Here is a 23,455-nt window from a genome sequence, read left to right as displayed (position 1 = left end):
GAAGTTTGCTACGAAAAAAACTTGGGCCTACTTTGCAATTGTTGCTCTTATCCAGGCCTCAAGCAACATTTCATTGGGCCCAGGGCAAACTCATAAAATTAGCCTCCATACATACTAATAAAATATTTTCTCTTTCATTTCTGAAATTGCATAGGTATGACTGTTGTCACGGAGTCTGGGGGTTCCAGCCCTTCTCCCCTCTGCTTGGACCCCACAGTGACTTTTATCCAGCCAGTAAAACAGAAGGTTTCTTGGACAACAGGAACACAGGTTACAGCAGAGCTTGCAGGCACAGTCAGGACCCCTCCACTGAGTCCTTCTGGGGGGTTCAGGATACTTGGATCCCAGCTAGGATACCCTGAATTCCGCCCCACAGCCCCAAACCCAAACTGTCCTGCCTGTTCTCCCGCCGGCCGACTCCTTTGTCCCCATCTCCTCCCCCCAGGAGCTCTCCCCTCCCCCCTGCCGGGGTCAGATTACAGGCTAAGCACCTGTCCCTCACCTACAGACAGTCCCTACTCCTTCCCGTTCCCCACACAGACAGTCCCTACTCCATCACCACTGTCATGAATGATTTCACTAAAGTCCATTTTTTCTTGCAAGTTCACACTCAATAGACAAAACAACAAGATGACATAAGCATTCCTATGCCATAGCAGATCAGATGCAGTTTTTGATGAGTACCGAACGTCATTTGGTTTCTGCCAGTCACTGGCAATGTGCAAAAAATTCACACTTCACTGAAAATTAGTTGCAGTTTTTGTTTTGGTTTTTAATCTCATTAAGTGAGATAAATGGTGGCATTTGAAGCTTTTTTCAAAAGCAGACTTGCAGCCAGTCTCTTGGAATCTTATATTTGAGAAGAAATTCAGGAAAACTACAGCCATCTACATCTTTAGGCATTGACTTCACTAGCTTCCGCATTTCTTCAAAATCAGTACACCAAAGTTGTGTTGGTGGTTTGTTTTTGTTTTTTTGACAATCTGTAATGTGTTTAGGTCACAATCCAGGATCTTTTTAAAAAACCCAAATCAGTGAGTAGTGCAGCACTGCTCTCTCCTGCTTCTGGCAAATCTTCCTCTGAGGCCTGGTCTACATGGGGAGGATCGATCTAAGTTGCGCAACTTCAGCTATGTGAATAACTTAGCTGAAGTTGATGTACTTAGATTTACTTACTGTGGTGTCTTTACTGCGGTGGGTTGACTGCTGATGCTCCCCTGTCAACTGCGCCTACACTTCTCACTCTGGAGTACTGGAGTCGATGGGAGAGCTCTTGGCAGACTATTTATCGCATCTTCACTAGAGGCAATAAATCGACCTCTGCTGGATCGGTTGCTCCGGAGGTAAATATGGACATGCCATGAGTCTCTGGTGGTGCTATGACATACCTATCACTAGATCGGAATTACATGATTCATCTGGATGCACTTCTATGTCAATTTGCACTGTACCTATACTGATATCACCTCCACCTTGCTGTTTTTGTTCGTCCAATTCCCCAATTAGTGCCTTTGCTTGAGACAGAGGACTTGTCTGTCTAGAAAAATTGGAGGATTGGCTGGCGTCCATTAGCTTCTTTTCTTTCCCTTTAAGCTCCTGATGTTTCTGGCAGCCTGACTTGTATTTATAGCCAGACATAGCAGTATGATACACCAGTGACAAATGCCCCCTAGAGGTATCATTCCTTGTCCCTAGTCTGGTCTCAACTCTCAGCCCTTCTAGGCATCCTGGACTCAGAGGACCCGATCAATGTTTGGAATGTTGCTTCTGTTCTAACACTGCTTCTGACTGGCTCAGGTAAATCTCGCTAGATCAGAACACCACATAGATCCATAGGCACAAACATACTCACTGAGTTTACATAAATAACATTTAGTCAAATTCAAATGTCCACAATATAGCTTTAATTTATTTCTCATGGTGATAGGCTTGTGGTCCTTTGCCAGGCCCGTTGGACCAGGCCTTGGTAAAGTGTACCCCTTTTCTCCTCTTTACTTGCGGCTTGCCCATGAGATGAGAAAGTAAACTCTCTTGCTCAATAGGACCACTTGCAATAGTAAACCCACTCACTTGTTTGTGTGGTTGCAGGATCAGGCCCAGGGTGGATCCTTAAGCTTTCTTCACCCATAACCCCAAAAGCAGCCACAGAGCTTTCCTGCCAAGCTTTCCTGCCCACAGTGATCTGTAACTGCATATTTCTAACTTGCATATTTTAATCAATCTAAAATAGCAATTATTCAAAAGCAGCATTGATTGATACCAGGGAAGGAGCCACTGGGTAGGAAACCAGATGGCTGTTGAGTGAACAGTGCTAATCTCTCCTGTGCCCCTCATCACAGTCAGGTCCAGGAAAAGGCAGAACTTAAACATAGTATCAAGCTAAACTGAAGCCTGTGAGCAACAGATGCTATCTAGGCTGCTGTCGCCACACAGGCTTTAACCACCTTGCTCTCTTGGAGCTTAATGTAATGCAGGCAAGGAAGCAAAATAAAAATATGCAGCATGAGAGGGCCAGAGCAGCATCAGAAGGATAGATTAATCCTTCCTGTCCCTTCTCTCCCACTGGGTCCTAGCGTTTACAGAGAGGCTATTTACTTTTTATTGGGAGATTTTTGAATCACTTCTAGATTTGATACCTTTCAAGTTCACTAATTCGCTCTCTCTCCCCTGCCACCCATTCTTGTATTATGTGAGAGGGTGAGGATAAGTGCCCTTCCAATCTTCTCTATACCATTCATTATCTTCTGCACCTTCATTGTGTCCCCTCTGACTGCCACCTCTCTGGAACATCAGCCTGTCTTTTCAGTTTCATTTGATGTGGAAACGTTTCCATGCCTCCAACCATTCTCAAACCCCCTTCTCCCCCCACCCCCCCCGCACCAAATAACTCTTTAGATGGTACTTTTGTGAAGCCACAGAGATTAGGGAATCCTGAAATTCACTATGTTTCCCTCACCTTTTTTCCATTTAGAATTAGCATTCATTCACCATTCCACTCACCTTTTATTCTGGCTGATCTCACCAGTTTAGCTGTTTGCGACCACCTACTGCTTGGGAACAACCAGATCACAGTAAGAGCCTCAAGAGCAGCAAGCACCTTGACATCAGGGATGTGACCAGGGCAGCCACCTAGGGCGCAAAGCTGTGCTGGGAGGAAATGGTAGGTGGTGCAAATGTACTTGCTTGCCCCAAGTGCACACATACCCTTGTTATGGCTCTGCTCGCCATGCTTCATCCTAGCAGCCATTTTGTGGACCCATCCAGCCAAGCAAAAACATAAGGCAGCAACTGAGAGCAATTTGTAGCTTCTCAGCTGGGACTGACAAGTTAACGGAGGCCAAAAGAAGTCCCAATAAAGTAGCTTTGGCAAATCTGAGATTCCCATTCAAAGGACAAGGATACCATTAAATCTAAACAGGGAGATATTGCTTTCTGGCATTTTCTGTCTAAAGAAATTTTTCATGATTATCCAGATTCAATTATGGTGCCTAGGACTGTAGCAGATCTCAAGAGCCTATTTAACAGCACTGTTTGGTCTTTCTAGGAAGAGTCCTTTCATTATTGTTTGTGGTTTTTTTAGCCTTATGTGAATTATTTAAAAATACCTTAAACTTCACCAATTTCTAGCAGGACTTGAACATGAACTATTAACAGCTGTGATCATCAAAACCTTCCCAGGAAATTCTGTCACTAAAACTCAACGGCTGTGTCTTTAAGGTGGAATCATACTATGCAGTATTATAATTACCTTGTTACATTGTGGATGTTTATCACATTTTCTTGTTACTATCTGTGTGACATGGAGTTGAAGTCTAAAATGAAGGCTTCCTACCCGAAATCCCATTTCCATGAGATAAGGACAAAATATTGCTGATGTAACAGTTCTGCATGACAAGGTCGGAGACATGAGACACAATCACTACCAGATGTCACCAACTGTCACATGTTGAATGATGAGCAAATAAAACTGAAAGTTCCCTGCACACACCAAAATAAAAGCTCATAGACTCAGATTTTTCAATCCAGAATGGACCATTGTGATCATTTATTTGACCAACTGTTTATCACAGGCTATAGGATTTTACATCCAGTCCAATAACTTGTGGCTGAAGTAGAGCATATAGTTGAAAGAGAGCACTAGTCTCAAGCTGAGGATTTCAAGTAATGGTGAATACACTACTCCCCTTTGCCAACTTGTTCCAGTGGATAATTGCCCTAAGTGTTAATGTGAATTTTATTTCCAGTCTGAATTTGCCTACCTTCAATTTCCAAGTACATGGTGTCTCAACTACTGCTCACTATTATGCAGAGAAAAATTCAAATGCTAGCGCACAATGCACCATGCTGCTCTTCCTCCCCACCCCCTCCGGAAAAGAACTCCACTCTGCAACCCAGTGTTCTCATTAGTCACCCAGGAACACACAACCATCATGCTACTGTGTATCTGAATGAAAGGCTGGTGATAAAATTCACTCCTGTGCTGAGGGCCAACACAAGTCCTGAGCACTGATTTAATCCCTGGCAAGCCCTCTTTTTGAGGGCTTCTCTAGGATTTCAGTAGTGCATAGACTTTGTACTGATCTTCTGCACAGGGCTGAATTTAATCCATAAAGCATCTGTTCCTGCAAAGTGCGGAGCTCCTCTTGTGAGATGCTGCATGTTCTCAATTCCCATTTACTTCAATCAAAGAGAATTGGCACCAAAGTGCATTCTCTTATTAGGATGTGCAGAAAGATGAGATGGACTCAAAAGGTCTTCAGTGAGATCTTCTGAAAGGTATGAGCAGCCTGAGGGTGCAGAGACTGGAGAGGGACAGGCTGCACCAATAAAACTCATGGGGAGTGACTGACTTGAACTAACAAAACCCTTTCTCATGCACATGCCTAATACTTAAAACAATAAAAGCATCTTTGGGGACTACTGAGGCATGGGAAAGCCAAACAAAATCTGTTCTGGATTCAGTTTAGTCAGCACCACAGAATTTCAGAACCCTTGCTCTATTAATTTGGGGCTTAACTATTACAGAACTCCAGAGACCATGACAATGGGTTGTGGGTGACTGGCTGTGGAATGCTCCCAGGAACAGTAGACTGAATATTTATTTCTCCTGGAAATCCTGGGATTCTCTTGGTTACACAGACCTGCGCAGGCCCTGAGCCCACTGCACAGAGCACTAAAGATGTCCTTTTGGTAAAGGCAAATGCATAATTGCTTTGTGATAGCTTGAACTGGACTCTCTGTTCAGTGGACAGCCAGAGCAAAGAGTGCAGCACAGGAGTGATGTGCTCACGATGAGCCCAGTGTTGCTAAGCTTACAGGCATTTTGTGTGAGCAGAAGCTTTTTCAGGGTTTGTGGCTTCATTTTGAAATATGAATTGCATTAATTGAGCCCAGATGTCACAAATGCATGGCTCACTGAGGTCAGCTTTGTTCCTGGATGGGGAACTGAGCTGTCCAGTTGCAAGTGGGGATGGTGCTTTATTCAGCAGGGGCTACCTGGGTATCCGAAAGCATTGTGGTGTCCAGAAAGTACTCAAGGCTGCACACTGATTTAACAATCACTAGATGTCACAAACAGATAGCTAAGGGTTAATGTTTCTTTTACCTGTAAAGGGTTAACAAAGAGAACCAATCAGGAAACCGGATTTTTAAAAGCTCAGGGAGGGAATGTTTGGGTCTGTGTCTGTCTGGCTCTCAGCTATGAGAGGGATCTTTCTATCTTCAAGCTTCTAATCTTCAGTTTCAAAGTTGTGAGTACAAAGGTAGAAAACAATAGGCTGTTTGTTTGTATTTACATGTGTGTAGTTGCTGGAATGTTTAAATTGCATTTCTTTTTGAATAAGGCTGTTTGTTCATGTATTTCTTTTAATCTATAGCCCTGTGTATTGTCACCTTGAAAAGAATGAACAACAACTAGCTGTTGTTTTGATCTTACCTGTGGTATGGGCGTGGACATGTGAAATTGATTCTTTGATAGCGTTTGTTTAGCGCGATCTGTAACGTCTAATCGATACACCTGTGATAGGAGTCACCATTGATGCAGAATCAAATTGTTTGTTTTTCACTTATCTATTTAAAAAGCGTGTTTGTTAGAATACTTTCTTAGAGTTATCTCTGGGAGAGCGCGTCAGCGTCTAAGGAAACGAAGGAAGGAAAAATTCTTTAGATTTACAGAAGCGGTAATCGTGCAGCTCAGGAAAAAGAGGGGGAGATTTAAATGCCCGTCTGTTTTGCTCAAGGATTTAAGTACAGGTTAGCCCGAGCGATAAACCCAGGGACAGAGCTAGGAGAAATAAAAAAAAGAGAGAGATAATATTTCTTTTGAAGAATTAGGGTGATTCAATCTGTATTCAAAGGTGGGCAACAAATGGATTTATAAGAGGCAATATAATTTGCCCTGTATTATCTATCTTCCTAATGTCCTAACGTTGTAGTTTTTTTGACTGCCACTCGTGCATTGAGCGGATGCTTTTTAGAGAACTATCCAATGACTCCAAGATTTTATTCTGTGGCAACAAGCTAATTTATATCCCCATTATTTATATGCATAGTGAAGATTGTTTTCCCAGTATGCATGTACTTTGTATTTAACAACATTGAATTCATCTGCCCCATTTGTTGCCCAGTTCACCAATTTTGTGAGGTCCCTTTCGTAATTCTTTGCAGTCCTTGCTTGGACCTAACTTCTTAAGTTTTGTACACTTGCAAATTGGCCATCGCACGTTGCCCCTTTTTCCCGATCACTTATGAGATATGTTGAACAGCATGGTCCCGGTAAGACCCCTGGGGATACTATTAAGATTGGGAAAAAATTACTCCAACAGGAAAACCTGGGCTTACACAAGCAAATCCTATGTTGGTAATCTGAGCTTTGAAATGGATCACCAATCTTTTCACAAATACATGAATTCAGTGTAGAGCCATTGTATGGTATATTAATACTCTAAGACCTCCAATGCATGTTCTTGATCAATTTGTGCATACTAGTTTTGAAAGCGTCGTAAATCACTAAAAGGGAATCAAAGTTATGGACCACAACAATCACAGTCTTAGCTAACTCCCAAAAATTAGTCATTCCCCTAATCCCCTTCCCGATTATTTGGCGCATGTTAAACATATAAATGAAGGTCTGAAAGTTTGTTTGTGTTACCTTTATTTTTTTCTGCTTCCTTTTACCTTAAAATTGCTAAAATATTCAGTCACATTCTTATTAGGAGGCTCTAGACCTGGGGTGAAATCCTGACCTCATGATGTCATGAGAGTTTTTTGCATTGACACTTATTCTAGTTCATTTCAGGTTCCCATTGTCTCTGCTGGGAAAAGGACATCAATGGAAACAGAGTTGTTTCCTACTGCATGGCAGCCATGATGTCTACCGACGACTAGGTATAGTGCTGTTACAAGTGGGGAAGATGTACTGAACGGCATTCATCGCAGGTTTTCTTGTCCTTCCAAAGGAAATAGGAAAGACTTGAAGTCTCCTTAAGTTAAGTAGAATTTTTAGCTGGGTATTTATCCATTGGTACATAAGCCAGATAAGGCTGACTTCTTGTAAGTGAATGTGAATGAATGGTTTTGTTTTGTGGGAAGCGGGGATTTGCAGACATTCAAGCCAAGTTTCAAAGGAGCCAAAACCACAGCTATTTCTGCTCAACAATTCCGTTTAGAGCTTTCTTAAGCCTGCTCCTCTCTCCCCCCCTGCCCAACACACAACACACATCCATGTCTAGATTTCCCCAACTTCCAGTCGCAAACTGTCTCTTGAACTGCTCAAGGCTCCTCTGTTGGTAATCTAGTTCTCCTGTTCCAGTGCAGTTTAGTTATGTGGGATGGACCAACAATCCTCAAATAAGCTGGGCCAGTCCATGAAAGTTTTAAGTATCAAAGGCAACAGAACCTTGAACACTGGACTCTGCACTGACCTATACTGAACCAGATGGAAGCCCAGATTGACGCACTCCACAGTTGCTAGAAAACAGATGGCTGTATTCTGCATAGTACAATAGCGAACGCCAGTTTACGCTACACTCAGGAAATGGAGGTTGTTCATTGAACTCTGAAAATTTCATAAAGTCTATACAAAACGTTATGGTGGTTCTTTCCAAAGTTTACAACTGATCATGACTACTACAGCTTTGAAAAACTTACTACAGAAAGAAAATGCGCCTTTACCCTTATATTTTTTAAGTAGTTTACATTTAACAAGTAACGTATTTGTGTTTTGGGAGATCTTTTTGGTCTCTGCTGCTGTCTGATTGCATATGTCTGGTTCCAAATGAGGTGTCTGATGGTCACTTCATAACCTGAGGTTCTACTGTAGAGCTTTTCGGGCCCACTGTCTTCAATATCCAGATGTGAGTTAAGAAATTGACGCCTGACTATTCAGATTTAGATCATTATGTCCAGATTCTGTGTCTGATAGGAAAGGGCTATTTCAGCATTGTGCTTCTAAATTTAGGAAAAGAGTTAGCACAATTCCCCAAAATAGCAGGTTGCATGGCCAATAATCTTGTCCTTCATCTACCCATATTCAGGCAAGTAAACTCATGCCAAAGCCAGGCTGGGTCTAGCAGCATTGACAGACAGGGAAATGGATACAAAAATGAGCAATCAAAAAAAAAAAAAAGATAAAAATCCTCCAAGGTGCCCTTCCCACCCCTGCTGAGAATAAGAAATGCTCTGAACGTGCATCATACAGCCTAAGGGCCAGATCTTGTAGGAGTTTTCCGCTTACAATGTGCTTTCAAATGGTATGGGGCCACGCTAACTACCTGAACATTCCTCATATAACCCAGCCTAACACTGGGAGCTGAGACATTTGAAATCACATTCGCCCTACAATATTCTAAGAGGCTTTGATGCCCATACCTGCTTTTGGTTTCCACTGCAGAGCTTATCAATTTGACGGACTGCCTGGGTGTTGATGGCAGCTCTGTTCTGTAATAAACTGGTGTTTTAGCTGCTAGATAATAACGAGAAGGTGTACGCTAAATTGTGCCAGGACTGGGAATTAACTCCACAAACTCCAATTAATATCAGAACCCCCAGGCAGCGAGAGTTTGAAAGCTTGGTAATTACAGCTGATCCCTCAACTGAGTTACGCTGAGGTAAAAACATCTTATCGCTCACTCCATATTTTATGGACGTAATAACCCAAGATCTATTTTTAAAAAATGGGAAAATCATTTGATGTAGGAATAGGCTTGATGCATTTATATGGCATGAATGCTTGGCCAAATTCCCTTTTTACAAGACTGACATTGGACATGGCCAGTGAAAGGTTTATTACAACGAACATCAAATATGCTGTCAGGATTAATGCAGTTTACTGTATTATTTACTCACTGTTTTCATATTCTTGGTTTGCAGTAGTGAACCCACTGTAAAAATGAGTGTAGCATGCTGGGACACTTTCCACAACAACTTTAATGATCTGGTTAAAGTGCCATAATCCCTACTCTAACCCCTATTATTAGTGTCATGGTGCCAGTTAGCATAGTGATACTTGGTATTTAGTCAGTGACCAAACTAAAAAACATCAATCAAAAAAACTGAAATCCTGTTAGTTTAAAACCTAAGTTCTGCTTTTTTCTCACCAAAACAAATTGTTTGGTTAAATGAAAGTCAATGTGAATTCAGAACATTTTGACACTTTCTGAGAAAGTAAATGTTTTGTTGTTCAAAGCTCTTTGCCAAATTCCATCCAATTTGCAAAACTGTTTTCAGTGCCCACTGAAAATGCATTTTCAGTGAATTACTGTAGCCAAAAGGTCATCCAGCAGCAGTGCCAATCTTCTTATGAATCAGCTTCTGCAGTGTAATGCAGACATTCCCCACTGAATAATATAAAAGAGGGTCTTTTATCTTTAGCAATACCGCACTACTATCCACTCCTGCTCCCATATGGTGCCCTTCACACTCTGTGGTGGCTCTCATGGAGTAGAATACCAAATTCAGTTTTCCCCAGAGTCCCCTCAAGACTCATTCCAAGCATTTTGGTGTGGTGATTAGATGGCTTTTAATGCCTCCCTGACTCTTATTTCGGGCTCAATTCTGGGAGAGACGATGTGTGACCTCAAGGGTGCTGAATACCCTCTAACTCCCACTGGCTTCACTGGGAGTTGAGCATGCTAACATCGCAGTAAGCATTCAGCTCTTTGCAGGTGATGTCCTAACTTCCGTTCAAGTAGGACGTTGGCTACGTGAAAAACAACTTGCTCTACTTTGCAATGTTGCTCTTAATCCCGCCTCAAGATACATTTCAATTGGGCCCAGGGCAAACTCAATGCAAAATAAGCCTCCCATACATACTAAAAAATATTTTCTCTTTCATTCTGAAATTGCATAGGTATGACTGTTGTCACGGAGTCTGGGGGTTCCAGCCCTTCCCCCTCTGCTTGACCACAGTGACTTTTATCCAGCCAGTAAAACAGAAGGTTTTTGGACAACAGAAACAGGTTACAGCAGAGCTTGCAGCACAGTCAGGACCCTCCACGAGTCCTTCTGGGGGTTCAGGATACTTGATCCCAGCTAGGATACCTGAATTCCGCCCCGACAGCCCAAACCCAAACTGTCCTGCGGTTCTCCACCGCCGGCCGAACCCTTTGTTTCCCCATCTCCCTCCCCCCAGGAGCTCTCCCTCGCCCCCTGCGGGGTCAGGATTACAGGCCTATAGCACCTGTCCCTCCACCTACAGACAGTCCTAACTCCTTCCGTCCCCAACACTAGACAGTCCTACTCCCATCAAGCCACTGTCATTGAATATTTCAACTACAGTCCATTTTTCTTGCAAGTTACACACTCACTAGAACAAAACAACAAGATGACATATACATCCTATGCATAGCAGATCAGATGCAGTTTTTGATGAGTACCCCGAAACGTCATTTGGTTTCTTGCCAGTCAACTGGCCAATGTGCAAAAAAATTCACCACTCACTTGAAAATTAAGTTGCATTTGTTTTGGTTTTAATCTCATAAGTAGATAGAATGGTGGCATTTGAAGCTCTTTTTCAAAAGCAGCTTGCAGCCATGTTTCTCTTGGAATCTTATATTTTGAGAAGAAATTCCGAAAACACAGCCATGCTACATCTTTAGGCATTGACTTCAACTAGCTCGCTTTCTGCAAAATCGAGTACACCAAAGGTGTTGGTGGTTGTTTTGTTTTTTTGACAACTACTGTAATGTGTTTAGGTACAGATACCAGGATGCTTTTTTTAAAAACCCAAAATCAGTGAGTAGTGCAGGCACTCTCTCTTCTGCTTTCTGGCAAATCTTCCTCTGAGCCTGGTCTACTGGGGAGGATCGATCTAAGTTGGCCGCAACTTCCATGCTAATGTGAATAACTTAGCTGAAGTTAATGTACTTAGATTTACTTACTGTGGTCTTTACTGCGGTAGGTGAACGCTTGATGCCCCTGTCAACTGCGCCTACACTTCTCACTCTGGATACTGTGAAGTCGATGGGAGAGCTCTTGGCAACGCTATTTATCGCATACTTCACTAGAGGCAATAAATAGACCTCTGCTGGATCGGTTGCTCCGGAGGTAAATAGGGACTATGCCATGATCCTCTGTGGGGCTATGACATACTATCACTAGAATCGGAATTACAATGATTCATCTGATGCACTTCTAGGTCAATTTGCAACTGTACCTCTACTGATATCATCCTCCAGGCCCGCCCGCCCCCCCCCGTCCCCTCCCTTGCTGTTTTTTTGTCGTCTAATTTCCTCAATTAGTGCCTTTGCTTGAACAGAGGACTTGCCTGTCTATTGAAAAAATTGGAGGATTGGCTGCGATCCATTAGCTTTCTATTTCTTTCCCCTTAGCCTCTCTGATGTTTTGGCAGCCTGAACTTGTATTTATATGCCAGATCATACTAAGTATATACATCCAGTTGACATATGCCCTCTCTTAAGGTATCATTCTTGCCTAGTCTGTCTCAACTCTCACCCCTTCTAGGCATCCCTTGGACTCACAGAGGAACCCGATCAAATGTTTGGCATGGTGCTCTGTTCTACACTTGCTTCTGACTGGCTCAGGTAAATCTCGCTAGATCAGAAACACCACCACATAGATCCAATAGGCCACCAACATAACCTCACTGAGTTTACATAAATAACATTTAGGTCCAATTCACAATGTCCACAATATAAGCTAAGTTTATTTCTCAATGTGAATAGGCTTGTGGTCCTTTGCAGGCCGTTGGACAATTGCCTTGTTAAATAGTGTACCCCTTTCTACTCTTTACTTTGCGGCTGTGCACATAGATGAGCCAAGTAAAACTCTCTCTTGCTCAATAGGAACCAACTTGCATAGTAACCCACTCACTGTTTGTGTGTTGCAGGATAGCCAGGGATTCTTCAGCTTTCTCACCAATACCCTAAAAAGACCCAAAAGCAGCGCCACAGAGCTTCCTGCCAAGCTTCCTGCCTACAGATGATCTTAACTGCATATTCTAACTGCATATTTTAATCAAAATCTAAATAGTCAATTATTGCCAACCAGCAGCATTGATTGATACCAGGAAGGAGCCACTGGTAGGAAACCAGATGGCTGTTTGAGTGAAACATGCTAATCTCTCCTGTGCCCCTCATCACAGTCCAGGTCCAGGAAAGGCAGAACTTAAACATAGTAATCAAGCTAAACTGAAGCTGTGAGCAAACAGATTATCTAGGCTGCTGTCGCCAACAGGCTTAACCACTTGCTCTCTTCGGAGCTTAATCGTAATGCAGGCAAGGAAGCAAAATAAAAATAGGCAGCTGAGAGGCCAGAGCCGCAATCAGAAGGATAGATTCATCCTTCCCTGTCCCTTGCTCTCCCCTGGGTCTAGCGTTTACAGACGAGGCTATTTACTTTTTAATTGGGAGATCTTTGAATCACGTTCTACGATTGAATACCTTTCAAGTTCACTAATTCGCTCTCTCTCCCCTGCCACCCATTTCTGTTATTATGTAGAGGTCAGGATAAGTGCCCTCCAATCTTCTCTATACCATTCATTATTCTTCAGCTTGCATCCTTCATTGGTTGTTTTTCCCCCTTCTGACCCCTGGCCCAACCCTCTGGAACATCAGCCTGTCTTCAGTTTCCATTTGATTGTGAAATCGTTTTCCACCTGCCTCCAAAACCATTCTCAAACCCTCTCCCCCCCCCCCCCCCCGCACCAAGTATCTTAGATGGTCTTTTGTGAAGCCACAGAGATTAGGGAATCCTGAAATTCACTATGTTTCCCTCACCTTTTTTCCATTTAGACTACAATTCATTCACGACCATTCCACTCACCTTTATTCTGCTGATCTCACCAGTTTAGCTGTTTGCGACACCTACTGTGCTTGGGAACAACCAGAATCAACAGTAAGACCTTCAAGAGCACAGCACCTTGACAATCAGGATGTGACCAGGGGCAGCCACTAGGGCGCAAAAGTCTGTGCTGGAAGGTAAATGGTAGGCTGTGTGCAGAATGTACTTGCTGCCCAAGTGACACACATACCTGGTTATGGTCTGCTCGCCATGCTTCATCCCTAGCAGCCATTTTGTGGAGCCATCCACAAGCAAAACATAAGGCAGCAACTGAGAGCAATTTGTAAGCTTCTCAGCTGGGACTGACAGTTAAGAAGGCCAAAAGAGTTCCCAATAAAGTAGCTTTGCAATCTGAGATTCCCATTCAAAGGACCAGGATAACATTAAATCTAACCAGGGAGATATTTGCTTTTCTGGCATTTTCTGTCTAAAGATATATTTTTCATGATTATCCAGATTCATTATGGTGCCTAGGACTGTAAAGCAGATCTCAAGAGCCTATTTAACAGCACTGTTTGGTCCTCTAGGAGACGTCCTTTCATTATTGTTTGTGGTTTTTTAAAGCCTTATATGTGATTATTTAAAAATACCTTTAAACTTAACCCAAATTTTCCTAGCAGGACTTTGACATGAACTGATTAACAGCTGTGACATCAAAACCTTCCCAGGAAATTCGTCACTAAAAACTCAACGCCTGGTCTTTAAGGTGAATCAATACTATGCAGTATTAAGTAATACCAATTGTTACATTGTGGATGTTTACACATTTTCTTGTATATTGTGTGGACATGATGAAGTCTAAAATGAAGGCTTCCACCGAAATCCCATTCCATGAATAATGACAAAATAATTGCTGATGGTAACAGTCTTGCATGACAAGGTCGGAGACATGAGACACAATCACTAACCAGATGTCACCAAACTGTCACAAATGTTGAATGATGACAAAATAAAAACTGAAAGTCCCTTGCACACGACCCAAAATAAAAAGCTCAGAGACCAGATTTTCAAATCCAGAATGACATCTGTGATCATTATTTGACCCAACTGTTTTATCACAGCATAGGATTTTACATCCAGTCCAATAACTTGTGGCTGAATAGAACGCATATCGTTGAAAGAGGAGCACTAGTCTCAAGCTGGGAATTTCTAAGTAATGGTGAATACACTAACCCCCTTGCCAACATTGTTTCAGTGATAATTGCCTAAGTGTTAATGTGAATTTATTTCCATCTGAAATTCCTACGCTTCAAATTTTCGCAAGTACATGGTGTCTCAACTACGCTCACTATTATGCAGAGAAAAATTCCAAATGCTAGGCACAATGCCCATGGCTTGCTCTCTCCCCCCCCTCTCGGAAAGAACTGCCACTCTGCCAACCCAGTGTTCTCATTAGTCACCCAGGAACACACAACCATCATGCACTGTGGTATCTGAATGAAAGGCCTGGCTGATAAAATTCACTCCTGTGCTGAGGGCCAAACACAAGTCCTGAGCACGATTTAATTCCCTGGCAAGCCTCTCTTTGAGGCTTCTCTAGGACTTTCAGTAGTGCATAGACTTTGTACTGATGCCTCTGCCACAGGGCTGAATTTAATCCATAAAGCATCTGTCTGCAAAGTGCGGAGCCCTCTTGTGAGATGCGCATGTTCTCAAAATTCCCATTTACTTCAATCAAAGAGAAATTGGCACCAAAGTGCATTCTCTTATTTAGCGATGTGCACGAAAGATGAGATGGGACCTGCAAAAGGTCTTCAGTGAATCTTCTGAAATGTATGAAGCCAGCCTGAGGGTGCAGAGACTGGAGAGGACAGCTGCAACCAATAAATAACTCATGGGAATGACTGACTGAACAACAACCACCCTTTCTCATGCACATGCCTAATACTTAAAAAAATAAAGCATCTTTGGGGACCACTGAGGCATGGAAAGCCAAACAAATCTGTCTGGATTCAGTTTACGTCAGCACACAGGAATTTCAGAACCCTTGCTCTAATTAATTTGGGGCCCTTAACTATTAACAGAAACTTCCCAGAGACCATGACAATGGTTGTCGGTGACTGGCTGTGGAATGCTCCAGGAACAGTAGCCTGAATATTTATTTCTACCTGGAAAACCTGGATTTCTCTTGGTTACACAGACCTGCGCAGGCCCTGAAGCCACTGCACAGTAGCACTAAAAGATGTCCTTTTGGTAAAGGCAATGCATAATTTGTTTGTGATAGCTTGATAAACCTGGACTCTCTGGTCAGCTGGATCAGCCAAGCAAAGAGTGCAGCAGCAGGAGTGGATGGCCACTATTATGATGAAGCCCAAGTGTTTGCGAAAGCTTACAGGCATTTTGTGTTGAGTCAGAACTTTTCAGGTTGTGGCTTCATTTTGGAAAATATGAATTGAGTTAATTAGCCCCAGATGTCACAATGCATGGCTCACCATTTTTAGGTCACTGTTCTAGGATGGGGAACTGAGCTGTCCATTGCAAGTGGGATGGTTGCTTTATCAGCAGGGGCTACCTTGGGTATCCGAAATGCATTGTGGTGTCCGAAAGTACTATCAAGGCTGCACACTGATTTACAATCACTTAGATGCTCACTAACAGATAGCTAAAGGGTTATGTCTTTTACTTAAAGGTTAACAAAGAGACACCAATCAGGAAAACCGGATTTTAAAAAGCTCAGGAGGAATTGTTGGATCTGTGTCTGTCTGGCTCTCAGCTAATTGGAAGAAAAAAAGGGGGACTTCGTATCTCAAGCCTCTAATCTAAGTGTTCAAAGTTGTGCCGTACAAAGGTAGAAAACAATAAGGCTGTTTGTTTGTATTTACATGTGTGTAGCTTGCTGGAAGTGTTTAAACTTGGCAGTTTCTTTTGAATAAGGCTGTTTGTTCATGTATTCTTAATCTATAGCCTGTTATTGGTTCACCTGAATGCAGAATCAATTGTTTGTGTTTTTCTTTCTTATTTATATAAAGCGTTTTTTAGAATACTTGTCTAGCAGTTATCTCTGGGCGCTAGCGTCTAAGGAAAGCGAAGGAAGTGGAAAAATTCTGTTAGATTTAACAGAAGGTCAATCTGTGCAGACTCAGGAAAAGATGGGGGAGGTTTAAATTGACCCATCTGTTTATGCTCAAAGGATTTAAGTACAGTACGGCCCAGTGATAACCCAGGGAGGGGCGCTGGGCGATGAGATAAAACGAAGAGACATAAGGGGAGACAAGGGGAGGAGGTTGTTTTCCCTTTGGTGTGAGACTCAGGGCCTCTGAGTCTTGGGGTCCCCCAGGGAAGGTTTTGGGGAGACCAGAGTGAGCCAAAACACTGGAAATTTTGGCTGGTGGCAGCGCTATCGGATCTAAGCTGGTAATTAATCTTAGAGGAGTTTATGCTAGTACCTCATATTTAAACTCTAAGGTTCAGATTGAGGAATTATACTATGACACTAGGTATCAAGTATCAGAGGGGTAGCCATGTTAGTCTGGACAGCGGCAGCTCCAGGTACCAGCGCTCCAAGCGTGTGCCTGGGGCGGGAAGCCGCGGGGGGGGGGGCGCTCTGTTTTCGTTTTCCCCCCCTAAGTGCAAGCAAGTTTTCACTCTTGGAAAGGCATGCTGTGGGGTTGCTTTGTATTATGCAAGTGTGTGTAGCGCAGCTTTAGGATAAAGGAAGCTGAGCAAGCAGTACAGGAGTTTGCTTTCTGACTCTAATCAAAGCCCAAGGCTATTAATTCTTGAGGCACAGTTGCATACTGGGTAATGGACACTAGTAGTGGGATGAGATTCCTGGAAGAAGGGTTTGCCCTGCATGCTGTTTGACCATATCACTTCTGGACTGGTGTATATGTACGAATAAAGCAAATTACACTTGGGATCACTGATTTCTCCTCTACTGGCAGGGCCGTCCTTAGGCATAGGCAAAATAGGCAAATGCGTAGGGCTTCACTCTGCCTGAGGGCACCACTCTGCAGGCAGCTCAGGTAGACGGGAAGCAGTGGAGCATGTAGGAGCAGGGCTGCTGGGTCCTAGAGAGAGCCGAATGCTGCACAGTCTGAGGAATGGGATTGGCTGGGGTCTCTGGGAAGGGGAGGGGGTAAGGGTTGGGGAAGGAGCTCACCTGTGAGTGTGACTTCCCCCCGGCTGAGGTGAGGTGAGGCAGGCTCTGTAGCTCTGGAACCAGTATCCTTTGTTGTCCCCCATAACATCCATTCTTCTCCCCCCCCCACCCCATGGAGCACCCCACCTTTCTCTCTCCTCCCCAGGAGCATCCCTCTCTCTCTATCCTCCCTCCCCTCCATCAGGGCTGGGTTGGGTGAGGTGCTGGAGGGTAGGTGGGGGGAGGGCAGGCTGGCTGCCTGCTGAGGAATGAAAGTGAAAGTGTCACGGACTCACAGATCATGCCCACACTTGGCCCTGTGCGGTCCGTGGGGGGTGCCCCTTTCAGTGAGACAGCCCTTCTCGGGGGTCCACTCTCTCTCGGGGTCAGGCCCCTCCACCTCCTGGAGCCACACCTCTCTGAGTCTTAGCACGTCTGTCTCTGCCGTGGGCCCCTCCGGGAGTCCACGCACTCTGGACCCCCTGGGCCTCTTCACCCCCAAAGGGGCTGATGCAACCCTGTTCTCTAGACCAGAGTGACTCTCAGCCAGCATAAAACAGGAGGGTTTATTGAGAGTTGAACACAGCACATAGCTGGGGAGCGCCTCTCCCCCGGGCTGGCAGCTGCCAGCGATCCATCTCATCCGGGGGGGAGCTGCACAGGGCAGGATGAGCTGCTGTGGCTCCATGGGTGCCCCATCCCTGAGATCAGATGCTGTGCTAACTTCACCATGGTCCGTAAGGCTGGTGGTGGTGCCCATTGGCGTGTGATTGGACCTGAGGGTTTGCTGCTGCTGTTGCCACTCTGCACCCCAAGAGGTGGATTTTTGGGGTCCTGCAGTTTCCCACCTATCTCCTCCTCTACTGCAGCTGTTGGACCAGCAGGCTGGGGGTGAGCCAAGCATGAAAGCAGTACTGTGTTGCCATTTAGATTGTCATTTAAGACTCACGTGCTTCAAAGGGGTCTCCTAGGTTCTTGCACTTGAGTCATTAGTTCCTTGTTATCCGTTTTGTGAATTAGTTATTGTACTACAAATCCAAAACTGTATCATGTTATGTACTTGCAAAGGTATTAAACTTTTCATCAACAGCAGATACTGCTTTTATCCATCACAACATTAAAAAAAAATTTCAACCTCCAATTTCTTTTCTGGATCTGTCTATGGGCTCATCGCTTCCTTCTCATATTCCATTTGTTGTTTTTTCCTTGAAACTCACGTGTCCCCATTTGCACATGGAAATTTTGGTTCTACACCAAGTGCCTTGGCAAGCTCTCTGCTGTAACCTGTGCTTCTTTGAACCATTGTTCTCTTGTATTTCCTAAAAAGCCTTGTGTGTTGTTTAGTAAAGGTAAGTGTTGAATCAAGCTGCATCATTGGACTCTGCATTATTTTGCTCACATTGATATTTACAAGAATGTCAATACAGATTACGACAGATGTTAGAAACTGAAGCTGGATATTCAGAGGCAATGACTGTGCTTCTACTTTAAGCTTTTGGATCTCTGCTTCTCCAAAATATTAGCAACAATGCTTCATAAACTTCTACAGAATTGATATCTCAACTATTATCAATCATGAGGTTCTGGGCACGGTCCTGCTCAGGCCACTGCCAAGCTGAGTAAGTGAAACCCAAACCGGCAAGCAGGCTAAGTGGGCTGGATGCTAGAACACTAGACAAGGATCTCAGCCCGCTCAGCCACTGCGCTCGGCGTTGGGATTCTGACACCAACTCCTGCCTAGCCAGGATCCCAGCCGCGCACTCCCCAGCCCGCTAAGCCCTCTGGAATTCTGCTCACCCATGCTGGCAGGAGGCAAAGTGGGCCGGCGCTGAGCTCTGAACGGCAGGGCCCGGCACTGGAACACTGGGTAGCAGTAGGGCTGAGTGTGCTGGCACCCAGAGACTGGCAGCAAGAATGAAGCCATCACCTCACCACGACCCTCTACAGCCCGCCACAGCCCACGTCAGCCTGCTGCGGCTGAGTGAATGGAATCCCAGGCTGACAGCAGTTTGAGTGGTTCAGCTGGCCTGCTCAGCCCACTGCCAGCCTGAGGTTCCTTAGGGGGTCCCCAGGCGAGCAGCAGGTGCTGAGTGGTGCCGTGGCTGGTATCAGCCGCTGGCAATTAAGGCAGCAGCCGGAACCTCAGAGCAGTAGATGGGCATAGCTACTCACCAAGCTGCTGCATAGCATCAACAAATCAGCTCACCTCACCTTTGACACATGTGCTGTAGGTTGCTCGACCCTATGCTTAATACACTAGGAGAGAGCAATTCCAGTTTTGGAGGCTCTTTATATCAGAGTAACAGGCTATAGGAGTCAGTCAACATTTTTGTTCCTTCTGATGAAAACTGGCCCATCCTGACTCAACCAAACAAACTGCCACTTATATTGTCAACAACTTAATTTTCGTTTTTGGCTAAGATATTGATTTTTTAAAAAATGATGAAATTGGATTCAGGATTGTTAGCAAGAATTTTGCAAACCAAGTTGTAAAATGTGATAGTTTTGATTTAAATGGACTTGAACTGTACGAAGAATTGAGTACACTGTCATCAATGTTGCCACATGCAAATTCGGTGATGGACATTGTACAGTTTATTCATACCCGCAAACTTGTTGACATATATCCTAATGTGTACATTGCCACTCGTATTCCTTTTGAAAGGCTTTTGACAATTCCTGTAACAGTAGCATCAGGAGAATGGGGTTTCTCAACTAAAGCCCATTAAAAACTATCTCCGCTCTACAAGGAGTCAGGAATGCTTAACTGGTCTTGCTATTCTTGCAATCGAACAAGACACGACTTTGTCTTTGTCATACGATGACATTACTGATTTTTGCAGCCAAAAAAGCCAGAAAGATTGCTTTTAATTAAAAACAAATCTTTGTTTCAATACCTCTTCATATAAATTTCCAATAAAATTTTGATAAATTAAAAAATTTGCATCATTTTGTCGTATCAGAATTTTTTCTATAGTGCTGCTTCTTTAGTGCTAGTCCATCAGCATTACAGTGTGCTGAATTAAGTTAAACTGGTTTTAATAACATGAATGTGGCAAGTTTTCCAATACTGTAAGCTTATGTTTGTGTTGCTAAGAGCAGATCAGGCACAGGGGCACCAGTTTAATAATCTCGCCTAGGGCACCATAAATCCTAAGGCCGGCCCTGTCTACTGGGAAGCCAATCTGCATGGCCCTGAACATCTGCTACTGCTCAGTAGAGAGGCAACATGGATGTGAGAGCAGGACACTGATGTCAGAGGAAGAGGCAACACTAACTGTTCTCAATCGCCACCAATTTGGGCTGGTTTCAAAACGAGGAACTAGAGGTGAAAGGTGCCACATCTTCTTATCAATCTCAAAAGTCATTCAGTGCCCCAAGAAGGTCCTTATTCTCACTAAGTAAGGCTCTGTCCATGTGGATTAAACATTTTTTGGCAAAGCAGATTTTAAACATGGTTTTAAAAGTACTCTTGCTAACGACGTTTAAAGGGCCCCAAAACAGCCATTAACCCATCAGCTTGAAACAGTCAGTTTAAAAAATAGGCATCAAAAATAGATTTATTAATAAAGAACAGATTTAAGGGATGGTAAGTAAGGATAATAGAAACAGAAAATGGTTCCAAAAAAAATAAAACATTGCTTTCTAGTGTCTAAAACTTAAGAGATTACAGACCTGGCCTCAGGCAATTTCTCACTTGCAGCCATTTTCAGCATGTTCAGCCCACGTAGCTGGAACCCCATGAGCAGGAGGACCCCAGAGTATAGGTTCCAGCCTGAGCCTGACTGTCTACACTGCAATCTGAAGCACAAGCCCAAGTCAGCTGAGGTGGGCCAGCCATGGGTCTCTTATTCCGGTGTAGACATACCCTTTATCTCTTAAATGATGCATAACAATGTCTTTTTACCTCCCTCCTGCCCCTTCTAATAATTCAGAAAACCTTTGAAAAGCAACCCTGGACAAAATTCTTCTCACCTGCTGCTTGTTCCTCAGAGTACAGGTGCCATGTCTCCTTTTCTGTCTCATTAATTAGTTCTTTCTCTTGGTTTGATTATTTTGTTTACCTTTAAATGCAACTTCATTTTTCTCTGGCTCACAAAGTTTGACACAAGCAGACTGGCAAATCCAAGTTTCTTTGCCTAGGATAAACCTGTGTATCTACTCAGATTGCTTGGTCTGAACATATTTTAGGAATATATTTCCAGCCTATATGCTAACAGTACATACATCACATTATAATATTAATAACTAGAAGGTCACCAGTTTTTTCATTTGACACCTTACAAGAAACTTGTTGGATAAATATTATGATGACTGAGTGTCAGGTGTAGAGAGTTTTTCAAGTCTGGTAACAGTTGTATTTCCAGAACAATGAGCCCTTTGCCATTTACCATTGTGAGGCTCTTAGGGTCACACAGCCCTACACCAGCTTTTTGGCCCCTCCCAGTGAATTCCCCTTATGTAAGGGACTCTCTGTAGCATAGCACATAGCCATCTGTGGCAGCTCTGTGTGCCCTCCTCCCCTGCAGCAGGTGCCCGCTGCAGGGGCTTCCCAGGGTGGATGGCTGCATACTGGTGACAGCACATTGGGAGGCACTCCTATGTCCTGGTCATTCTGCTTCACCTCAATGCCTCACCGCCATGACCAGCAGTTTCTGAATAGGGGAAATGCAAGCTGTTCCTCTTGGTTCCTCCATTCCCTCTCAATCGCTAAATTTGATCCATGCTGGCACAGTGTACTTAAACGGTATTAGCATGAACAATACTAAAACTGGTGCTGCTAACCCATCCAATAAATGGGGAGGGGGGGCATGTTGCTAATCTTTTTCATTGATCAAACATACTACAGAGATTTTGGATATTTTTTGGTAAAGTATTTCCTTAATTTTTTTAATAATCAGAGATGTACCATTTTTGCTTGCACCTGAAGCAAAAATCACCCAGCAGAAGAACGAACACACACACACACTACTATATGTTGTAATTGGATGCTGTCTGCATTGCCATTTTATCTTTGTCTTTTCCCTTTCCTCTCCTGCCCCCCTAAAAGGGCTTGTGGCTGTATCCAGAAATACCATCTTGTGGCAGTAAGCAGACTGCCGTACAGTGAATAGGGGCTTTGTGGGCAGGAGTGTGGTGTTGTGGTGGTGGTCTTTGGAGTGCTGAGCTGCCAATACAGGGGGAGAAAAAGAAAGGGGCCATTGTTCCATGATGTTAAGTCAGTTGGTGCCCCACTTGTCCCAGGTGCTAACCTTCTAACCTGCCAGTCTGGCTAAGGCTGAACATGTTGTTCTGAAGAACTGTATTAAAATTACCTGTGAGATGTCTGACACTTAGCCAACTCATTTCCTAAAATTAAATCTCAAATCAGAAAATTACTTGTTTTTATTGGCAACAACACCCCAAAAATCTTAACTTCCCTTTCCCCACTTAAAGGTCCGGAGCATTTCAGCTTCAGAGTGGGGATTATGCATTGTGTGTGTTTGTAGAAATTAGGTTTGTTTCTGTCTCATAAAGTATGTAAAAATTTTCCCATGCTCTGTTCCTGGCCAGCTTCTAACAGCATGCTTTGTGCATTAGCAGCTGATTTTGGAATGTGGTGTCCCCTTGGCAACTATTAACCCCCCATTGAGCACAGCCAACCTCTTTCCATTGTATGGGGTTTGACTGAAAGGTGCTTTGTTGGATGATGTAATGTGAGGTATGCAAACTAAGTGAGGGGCTCAAATGACACTTGAAATCTGTTCACTGACTCCAAGGGAAGGGCTGTACGACTCGCAGCAGTGCTGCCTAGTATGGTAAGGCTGTATCTTTACCATCATATGCCAAGAGCTTTCCCACCAGTGCAGCTCCACTTGGAGAAGAAATGGCAGGAGCACTAGTGTAGATAGGACTCAGGTGTCTTTACCACCATGTCATCTAACCCTTCTCAGAGCAGTATCCATAACATGGCCTTCAGGGTGCAATTGCGTTTTGGTAGATTTTTTTTTTTTTTCTGAATACTTTTTTGTGTTCCTGCATAGGAATGTAGGAACAGCCATATTGGAAGAGAGCAGTGGTCCATTTAGACCAATA

The sequence above is a fragment of the Chelonoidis abingdonii genome, chromosome 3, assembly GCF_003597395.2.
Source record: "Chelonoidis abingdonii isolate Lonesome George chromosome 3, CheloAbing_2.0, whole genome shotgun sequence".
Lineage (NCBI taxonomy): Eukaryota > Metazoa > Chordata > Testudines > Testudinidae > Chelonoidis > Chelonoidis abingdonii.
This window is presented reverse-complemented; position numbering follows the sequence as displayed.